This window comes from Crocuta crocuta, unplaced genomic scaffold, assembly GCF_008692635.1.
Source record: "Crocuta crocuta isolate KB4526 unplaced genomic scaffold, BGI_CrCroc_1.0 scaffold172, whole genome shotgun sequence".
Taxonomy (NCBI): Eukaryota; Metazoa; Chordata; class Mammalia; order Carnivora; family Hyaenidae; genus Crocuta; species Crocuta crocuta.
Window position 1 is genome coordinate 7,696,260 of NW_027528872.1, and position 8,226 is coordinate 7,704,485.

Consider the following 8,226-nt stretch of genomic DNA (forward strand, 5'->3'; position numbering starts at 1 on the left):
CCAACTAGCTCATGTACTTTGTCATTTTTCATCAGGTAACAGAGGTGACTATTCTGGAATTTGTAATTATCCTTGGGGTTGATTTATTGTCAATTTTTATAGTCCTGCTTATTCTTTTTGAAAATAATGTGATCTTGTTCTGGGTGCTTGTGCTTTGTGGTAGACAGTAATTACCTACTGACGAGATGGCTGTGAATAGATCTTGAATCTTGGGGAATATTCCACTTCCCTTGAGGAAACAAATCAGGGAGTTTAATCAACCCTGGAGATTGAAGACAGGGATGAATATGGGCTGGAATTGAATGTTGGTGTTTGAGAGCCACCAGTGATAGAAAAACCAAGCAGCCTTAAATGTTTGCAGCGATGAGCTCATCTTTATTTTGCTGGGTTGTGATTGACGTAGGTTTTCAATAAAGATTCAGCGGCTCATTTCCAGAACACTGTGGAAAACCGGCTTCTTCAAGAAGGATCGTTCTAAGGAAAATCAAATAGAACGAGCACAATACATATCATATTAACACTGAATTTCGAACAATAACAAGCCATTTCTAGCCTTGAAAGCCATTAAAAAAAAAAAAAGAAGGAAGGGCAGCCTTGCAAGTTCAGGTTTTCGTCAGTAGAGGTGTCTAACTGACATCACCTAGTGGGAGGTTAGACCAGACGACCTTCAAATGCTGTATATATGCCAAGATTCTTTGGCTATAGCAAGGAAATTAGGGATTAAAATAAGTTCAGCTCAGGAACTAAAATAAGCCCTTAGAATGGCATTAGTGTGATTCCAGGAGTATTATGTACCCTGTATTTCCAGTAACCTGCCCTTTGAACCTATGACCCAGCCTCAGTTTTTCTTCTTCTCCTTTTTTTAAATATTTTATTTATTTTTGAGAGAGAGAGAGAGACAGCATGAACAGGGGAGGGTCAGAGAGAGAGGGAGACACAGAATCTGAAGCAGGCTCCAGGCTCTGAGCTAGCTGTCAGCACAGAGCCTGATGCGGGGCTTGAAACCACAAACCGTGAGATCATGACCTGAGCCGAAGTTGGATGCTTAACCGACTGAGCCACCCAGGCGCCCCTCAGTCTTTCTTCTTAAAAGGCACATATATACCTTTGCATGTACCCAAGCTTTGGCTCTCCTAGTTTTTTCCGCAGGAAATGCAGCCCATCCTATCAGAGAATGCCCACTAACCCCTTAAAGACCTATGTCTAAGGTAGTGGTCCTCAGCTGGGTGATTTTTTTCTTCTCCAGAGGTCACTTGAAGTTCAGGGACAATTCTGGTTGTTACAACTGGGGGGATGCTACTGGCATCTAGTGGCCAGGGATGCTGCTAAACATCCTGCACCCCACAGGAGAGTCTCCTCCAGCAATCATCCAGAAACCTGTTCTGAGTTAGGTGACCCCGGTTAGGCAAAACCCCTGCACAGCAGCCAGAGACCTTTGTTGAAAACATTTTATATCTTGGGGTGCCTGGGTAGCTCAGTTGCATAACGTCCAACTCTTGGTTTTGGCTCAGGTCATGATCTCAGGGTTCATGAGTTCAAGGCCTACGTCAGCCTCTGTGCTGACAGTGCAGAGTCTGCTTGAGATTCCCTCTCTCCCTCTCTTCCCCTCCCCCGCAGAATAAATAAATAAACCTAAAAAAAAAGAAGCAAAAGAGTAAATTCAATAGATGTTTAAAAAAATATATCGTCTTTAAAGCACTTACCACTTTGTCCACTGGGAGTGTCATTTCTTGGGAAGTTTTCTTAAGCTCTAAAATCTCTTAGTATGGGGCACCTGGGTGGCTCAGTCGGTTAAGCGTCTGACTTTGGCTCAGGCCATGATTTCGTGATTTGTGAGTTCAAGCCCCATGTCAAGCTCTGTGCTGAGAGCTCAGAGCCTGGAGCCTGCTTTGGAATCTGCGTCTCCCTCTCCCCTGCCCCTCCCCTGCTTGCACTCTGTCTCTCTCAAAACTAAATAAACATTAAAAATGATAATAAAAAATCTCTTAGTATATATAAAAATAAAATTGGGGGGCACCTGGGTGGTTCAGTCAGTTAAGTGTCTGACTTTGGCTTGGGTAATGATCTAATTGCTCATGAATTCAAGCCCCATCCTGGGCTCTGTGCGGACAGTCCAGAGCCTGGAGCCTGCTTTGGATTCTGTCTCCCTCTCTCTCTGCCCCTCCCCTGCTTGTGCTCTCTTTCTCTCTCTCAAATATAAACAATTAAAAATTTTTTTAAAAAAATAAAATAGAGTTGGACTTACCCTGATTGGAGATGTGGGGTGGGGGGTGGGACTAGCTCTACCTGTCAACCCTAAGAAGAGTTCTGGAACTTTCAACAATAACATATAAACAGCACTTACTGAAGCACTTAATATATCCTAGGTCCTGAGCCAAAGTTTTACATGGATTGCACATAGGAGGTTCTAATATGTGTTGAATGTTGAATTGTCTTATATAATTCAGAAGAGCATATAAGGGTTCTGGGTTAGTTTCTTGAGCCTGCCTCAACAAGGACACCAAGTCACTGGATTTCAGACTCACCCTAATCCAGTGTGATCTCACCGTATTTACATCTAAAAAAACAACAACCCTATTCCCAAGTAACGTCAACATTCTAAAGTTTGGGGTTGCTGTGGTCTGAATATTTGTGTCCTCTTAAAATTCATAGGTTGGCAACGTAATGCCCAAAGTGATGGTATCGGAGGTGGGGCCTTTGGGAAACCCCACAAATGAGGCGAAGCCCTCATGAATGGAATCAGTGCCTTTATGAAAGTGGCCCAGGGGAGATCCCTAGCCCCTTGCACTTTGTGACAAAGTGGCCCTCTGCAACCTGGGAGAGAACCTTCACTGGAACCCTACCACACTGGCACCATGACCTGGGACTTCCAGCCTCCATAACCACTAAACATAAATTCCCATCATCCATAAGCCACCCCATCTGTGGTACTTGGTTATAGCAGCCCGAATGGACTAACACACAGTGGACGTGAGTTTTGGGAGGACACTTTCCAGCCCCCTATAGTCTGCTCTCTGGCCCTCCTGTGTGAAGTGCATTCATTCCATCCCAACATCCTCAAGTCATTTTTTTTAAGTTTACGTATTTATTTTGAGAGAGAGAGAGAGAGAGAACGAGAGCATGCACGAGCCGGAGGGACAGAGGGAGAGGGAGAGAGAATCCCAAGCAGGCTCCGTGCTGTCAGCGAAACCCAGAGTCGGACGCTTAAGTGACAGAACCACCCAGCTGCTCCCAAAGTCCCCAAGTCTTAACCCATTCCAAGATTAAATTTCATCAAAATGGCATCAACTCAGAAAGTTCCAAATGTTATCATCTACATCAGGTGTGGGTGAGACTGTGGGTATGATACACCCCGAAGCAAATGTCCCCTCCTTCTGTGGACCTGTGGAACCCGCCAGCTTCTACCACACAAGGGTAGGAGTGCCTGGCTGGCTCAGTGCTTAAGCAGCTAAGTGTCCATGGTTCAACAGTTTGAGCCCCACATCGGGCTCTGTGCTGCCAGTGCAGGGCCCACTTAGGATCCTCTGTCTCCCTCTCTCTGCCCCTCTCTGCTTGTGAGTAGGACATAGGATATACAATCCCAGCCTAAAAGGAAGAAAATGGAAGGAGAAAAAAAGACCCCCGGTTTAAAGCGAGTTTGAAACCCAGCAGGGCAAATTCCACCAGGTTTCAAAGCCTGATAATAATCCTGTGTGGCTAGGAGATCCAGCCTCCTCCAGGCCCATGGTTGTTCTTCCTTTTTCTTGGAGGATACCAAGTGCTTGCAGCCAAGTGCCTCTATCAGCCTGTTTCCTGTCTGGGGGTTTCAGAAACCCAACAGTCTCCCTTCATTTCATCCCATTTCTGATCCTTTCGACCCCAGGTTGGCAGTGCATCTGCTGGGATACACTTCTCAGAAACCTTCGATGTACAGGGGGTCCAGGCCATCCTTCCTCACTGCACTACACTGTAAGCACCAAGGGGACACCAGACCAACTTTTCCACCCTTCAAAAATCTTCTCCACTAAATATCTAAGTTCACCGATCAAAAGTCCTCCTTGCCATCTGACAGCAGAATACAGTTCAGCCAAGTTCTCTGCCACTTTATAACCAGATCATCATTTGTCTAGTTCTAACAGCATGTTCCTCATTTCCATCTGAGATCTTGCCAGAAGCACTTCAACATCCATATTTCTAGCATCTTTCTGTTCATGATAATGTATGTGCTCTCGGCAGCAATAGAAGCTTTCTCTACAGCTGTTCCTTTTACCCCCTCCCCCTACCCCCAAGCCTTCTTCTGAATCATCTTTGACCCATATTTTTTTAATTAAAAATTTTTTTTGATGTTTATTTTTTTGAGAGAGAGAGGGGGGAGAGGGGCAGAGAGAGAGGGAGACACAGAATCCGAAGCAGACTCCAGGCTCTGAGCTGTCAGCACAGAGCCTGACATGGGGCTTGAACCCACAAACCTTGAGATTATGATCTGACTTGAAGTCAGATGCCCATCTGACTGAGCCACCCAGGTGCCCCAACTTTGACCCATATTTCTTTTTTTTTTAAATGTTTATTTAAATTTGAGAGAGAGAGACAGAAAATGAGTGGGAGAGGAGCAGAAAGAGAGGAAGACACAGAATCGGAAGTAGGTTCTAGGCTCTGAGCTGTCAGCACAGAGCCAGACGTGGGACCTGAACCCACTGTGAGATCATGACCTGAGCTGAGGTCGGATGCTTAACCGACTGAACCACCCAGGCGCCCCACCTTTAACTCATATTTCAACCAATATATGACTGTCTCTTCGGGGCAGTCCAGACTTCTTCTGTGACGCGCCTCAGATTTCTCCCAGCGTCTATCCATTACCCAATTTCAAAGCCCCTTCTGTGTTTTAGAGTATTTGTGATGGCAGCACCCCCACTTCCTACTACTAAAACCTGTATTCAGTTCCTAGCATTGCCATGACAAATCGCCACTAAGTGGGTGGCTTAGAACAAGAACAACTTATAGTGTCTCAGTCCTGGAGGTTGGAAGTCCAAAATCAAGCTGTTAGCAGGGCCGTGCTCCCTCTCCAGGCTCTGGGGAAGGACCCTTCCTGGCCGCTTCCTAGCTTCGGTGGTTCCTGGCAATCCTTGGTGCCCCTACCCCGACCTCTACTGCTTGCTCTAAGCTCTGCCTCCATCATCACACAGTCCCTCTCACAGTCCTCCCCTGTGTCTCTATGGGTCCTCTCTTCTTTTTTTTTTTTAAATTTTTTAAAAAAATGTTGTTTATTTCTGAGAGAGAGAGACAGCGTGAGCAGGGGAGGGTCAGAGAGAGGGGGAGACACAGAATCCGAAACAGGCTCCAGGCTCTGAGCTGTCAGCACAGAGCCCGATGCGGGGCTCGAACCCACAAACTGTGAGATCATGACCTGAGCTGATGTCGGACGCTTAATCGACTGAACCCCCCAGGCGCCCTGGGTCCTCTCTTCTCATGATATTATCAGTCATGGGATTCAGGGCCACCCTAATCCACTATGATCTCATCTTAAATCATTTCATCTGCAAAGACACTGTTTCCAAAAAAGGTCACATTCTGAGGTTCTGGGTGGGTATAAATTTGGGATAGTGGTGGGGGAGGACACACTATTCAACCTACTACAGGTTCCAAGTAGCAGAGTTCGGAAGTCACCGTACTAAACTCTGAACCTCTAGAAGGCATGCTTTCATTTTTACCTCCCCAGCTTCTTGCACAGGTCACAGAATGCAATTAAAAAAAAAAAACAACAACAACAGCATATTGCCTGGAATGTGTATACCTATATTCATAGAAGCATTTTTCATATAGCCCAAAGTTGGAAACAACCCAAATATCCACATACAAATGGGTAAATAAAATGTGGTAGAGCCACACAAGGGAATATCATCCCATCTTGAAAGCACACACAAAGTGAAATCACCCAGACACAAAAGGACAAATACTGGATGGTTCCACTTATATGAGACACTTAGAATAGTTAAATTCATAGAGACAGAAAGTAGAGAGGTGGTTACAAGATGTGCAGGGAACAAAGAATGGAGGTTTATTGTTTAATTAATATAGAGTTTCAGTTTGGGATGAGAAAGTTGTGCACGTAGACGGCAGAGATAGTTGCAATAATAAAGTGAGTATACTTAATGCCTCTGGATTGTGCATTTAGAAATGGTGAAAGAGGTGTGTGGGTGGCTCAGCTGGTTGAGTGTGGAACTCTTGATTTCAGCTCAGGTCATGATCTCATGAGTTTGTGAGATGAAGCCCCATGTTGGGCTCTGTGCTGACAGTGTGGAGCCTCCTTGGGATTCTCTCTCCCTCTCCCTCTCAGCCCCTTCCCCCTCTTTCTATCTCAAAATAAATAAACGTAAAAAAAATTAAAATGGTTAAAACACACAGCTTAGTCTGTTAAGCGTCCAACTTTGGCTCAGATCGTGGTCTCACAGTTTGTGGTTTGAGCCCCATGTCGGGCTCTGTGCTGACAGCTCAATGCCTGGAGCCTGCTTCTGATTTTGTGTCTCCCTCTCTTTGCCCCTCCCCTGCTCGTGCTCTGTCTCAAAAATAAATAAAACGTTAAAAAGTGTTTTTTAATTGTTAAATCAGTAAATTTTATGTTATGTATATATTTTACCATAATTAAGTGAAAGAAATAATTACTGGAAGAATAACTTTGGTCATGTTCAGGACATTCTCATCCCAGATGCCTACAATACCAGCCGTCAACTTCTGGTTCCTTCAAATCCTCACAAAAATAAGAAAAACAACAGAATTCACTTACTGAATATGCCAGGCACCATGCTAAACATTCTGCATGCATTATTTTATTTAACCTGCACAACAACCCTTAGTAGATACTGGAATCCCCACTTTACAGATGAGGAAACAGGCTCATAGAGGCTAAGTAACTTGTGCGAGGTCACCAGCTAATAAATGGAAGACTGGGGTTTGAACTTGAATTTTCTGCAGAGCCCATGCTCTTTAGCACATTGTCGTGCTTCCTGGGAAACCTCTCTCAAACCCGTGAGTCCCATGCTTTGAAGATCAGGACAGAAGGTGGCCTCTAGTACAATGTCCCCAAGCTTCTCCTAGAGAAGATAATAGCCAAGACTTACATAGTGCCTTCTACTGTATCTGAAAATAGTTTATATGTATTAACTCCTTTAATCCTACATCAGGCCCCCCGAGGTGGGTGCTATAATTTATCCTTATTTTACAGAAGAGGAAATGAGGCACAGGGAGGTTAACTTGCCCAAGTCACAGAACTGGGTATCTTCCCAAGAAAGTCAATTCAGGGACCTTTTAACTATTGCCTTTTCTTCCCCTCTATCGGGAAGAAATCCTCTGGTTAATGTCACCTGAAGGGCGAAATGACCAAGTCTTCCTGTCATCTCACTGGGACCTTATTCCCTTGCTCCACCTCCATGTCATAGTTGAAATGTCTGGGGAATGAATGCATAAATGAGCCAAAAGGCGCTCTCTGCCACTTTCAACTGAAGCTCTCAAGAGTCACCCAGAGGTGCTCCGCCATCACACTTCCACCAGTGTGTCTGACTTCATCTCTAACTTGATGAGAGCACGCGGGTTCTCCAAGCAGACATGCTCTCCCGGTGCCTTCCACTGGTACTTGAAGTTCTTGTGCTTTTACTTATCTGCTCTCATGAATTATTAGACTTTGTGTTGACAGCAGCTATATGCATAGCAGACAAGAGAAATGAATGAATACATTTCCATAAGACCCCAGGGTCCTTCCTTATGTGCCCTGGTGCATTGTCCCCTATTACCTCAAGTCCTCCTGTGCCAGAAACCTCACTCAGTTTTGTGCGCCTGGATCCAGCTCTCATCCTGCATCCTGGGGTGGTAAACGCGTCCGTCGCTTTTGGCTTGAGGTCTGAACCGGGTTTGGAATGGCAGGCACCCCTCAGCTTGCCCACCTCGGTCCCAGTGTAGTGGAATGAGGAGCCCCAAAAGCCCAGGGGCTTCTTTTAGCGTCTTTGCCTGCCCATCCGCTCAGCCACCTGCCTATGTTTTTATGGAGAACCTCATGTCAGGCGCGGTGAGGTATCCGTATTGGGAGTTACTGCACGCACACATCTTGGACCCTGAATATTCATGAGAGAAGCGGAAAGTCCAATGTTAGGGGAGAAATAGTAATTCATACATATTAATAAAGGCAGGCCACATGCTGCAAGGAAGGCTCTGAATGCTAACGAGTAGATGACGTCGGGCCCCGCGCGTGCCGGCGGG

General features: G+C 45.5%; 1 long non-coding RNA gene across 2 annotated transcripts; it reads right to left on the reverse strand.

Moving 5' to 3' along the window:
• Positions 1-347: 347 nt before the first annotated feature.
• On the reverse strand, positions 348-8,077 carry LOC144225403 (uncharacterized). Of its 2 annotated transcripts, XR_013333291.1 has the most exons (3): positions 7,764-8,077; positions 6,640-6,724; positions 348-474 (listed from the first exon to the last, which is right to left on the reverse strand). It is a non-coding gene; the product is annotated as an uncharacterized LOC144225403 (long non-coding RNA). The 2 variants fall into 2 exon arrangements; XR_013333290.1 differs by lacking the exon at positions 6,640-6,724.
• Between the last annotated feature and the right edge of the window lie 149 nt (positions 8,078-8,226).